The sequence below is a fragment of the Sinocyclocheilus rhinocerous genome, unplaced genomic scaffold (genome assembly GCF_001515625.1).
Source record: "Sinocyclocheilus rhinocerous isolate Xijiao unplaced genomic scaffold, SAMN03320098_v1.1 C36681118, whole genome shotgun sequence".
In the NCBI taxonomy this organism is placed as follows: Eukaryota; Metazoa; Chordata; class Actinopteri; order Cypriniformes; family Cyprinidae; genus Sinocyclocheilus; species Sinocyclocheilus rhinocerous.
The window spans coordinates 1-1,511 of record NW_015784814.1 but is presented as its reverse complement, the minus strand read 5'-3'; the positions used below and the strand labels follow the sequence as shown (position 1 = coordinate 1,511).

The following is a 1,511-nucleotide window of genomic DNA, read 5'->3' as shown; positions in this document are numbered from 1 at the left end:
GGAAAGCAGGTGTTCGCAGTTAGATCCAGTAAAGAAAGAGTGCGTTAAATCCTTCAGATCCAAGGTAAGATTGAGGGGAGTCAAACGAGAGGTGCTCACCACCCATAGAAGAGGCGGCGAGCAGGATTCACATGCTGTTGACAGGCAATGCGGGTTTTTAATGTGCATTCTTTGATGGCTCAGCAAAACCTCAGATATCTCTTCAAGGAACACTGCTGTGTTGCTAAGACCAGTGGATCAGAGCACACATCTGAAATTCACACCACAAATACTTTCCATGTTCCCTTCTTAAAAATAACTTAACCTTTAAAGATGTCTTTCTTATTATTTGCTTATTTATTTATTTAATTGGTGTTTTTAGAGACATCTGCTAGTTGTGGTGCCTACTTAAAGTTATTAAACTAAAAAGAGAGACATATACAGTTTTAAAATGAAGAAATACACCAGCAAATATAGGAAGATGTTGTGGGTCATGACTTTACTCACCCAATGATCCATCAAGACATATACTGGACATCATTCTGCAAGAATTATAAAATATTCTAATTATATTTTAACCTCATGCTGAATATTAACCTTATAAAGACAAGAAAATGAGTAATCTTACCTTGAAGATAAAACGAGCAGTACTTGGTTTAGATTTGATGTTACACTGAATTATAAAAAATGTGTAAAGTCAAAATGAAACCTTGTTTGTAACCCAGTTCACTTTCATAATAGTGGCGGATTTCAGAGGGAAATGGGATATTCCATGTGAAAAAAATGTAGGGTGGGTCTGTGAGATATAAAAAGTTGTATCAGGTGGTTTGTGGGACTGAAAAATAAGACGTCAACCGAAAAGGAAAGTCATTTTAACATCGACAAATTGATCACAATAAGACCAAGAATGTCTATAAAGAACGTAAATAGGGTTGATTTTGATTCCTTGTTCACTTTAAGCAATTCAAATAAATAAATAAAAATACAACAAGGTAAAGGTTACAATTATAGGTAAAAAGATGATAAAATAAAGAAAACCTTTTTAAAAAAGCAGGAAGCAACAATTATTACAGTTGGGTTATTTATTTAGGAAAAAAAACATATTTTTGGCAAACAGTCAATCTGTATAGAATTACAAACTGAACACCTCATTGTTCAAGAGAACAATTCAAGTTTTGACTGGCATTTTTATGGATTATAAATTGAACTGTCCACTGAACAGTTCCTGCAAAACCTTTAAGTAGTACATTTTATTCAGATCCAAGCCAATGAAAAAAATCATGGTGGAATACTCATCATCAACATCTTCAAGCTTCAGATTCAAACATCTTCTTCCTGCCACCCATACCAGACTTATCCTCGATGTTCTTACGCCAGTCACCAACATCACGCAGTTCTTTATCCTGTGAATGAAGGTGAGATTTTCAGCTTTTGCAAACTGGAATTTCTTGACCTTATCATGTAAAAATGTGGTCATCTGTTGTACGCACCTCCTCTTTGACCTCCTTCTTGACTTGTTTGAGGTTGGCTCT

At 34.9% G+C, this 1,511-nt stretch overlaps 1 long non-coding RNA gene across 1 annotated transcript; it reads right to left on the bottom strand.

The window, feature by feature from the left end:
• Window positions 1-485: 485 nt before the first annotated feature.
• Window positions 486-1,511, bottom strand: LOC107736412 (uncharacterized). Its single transcript, XR_001639658.1, has 3 exons — window positions 1,470-1,511; window positions 608-1,382; window positions 486-521 (listed from the first exon to the last, which is right to left on the bottom strand). It is a non-coding gene; the product is annotated as an uncharacterized LOC107736412 (long non-coding RNA).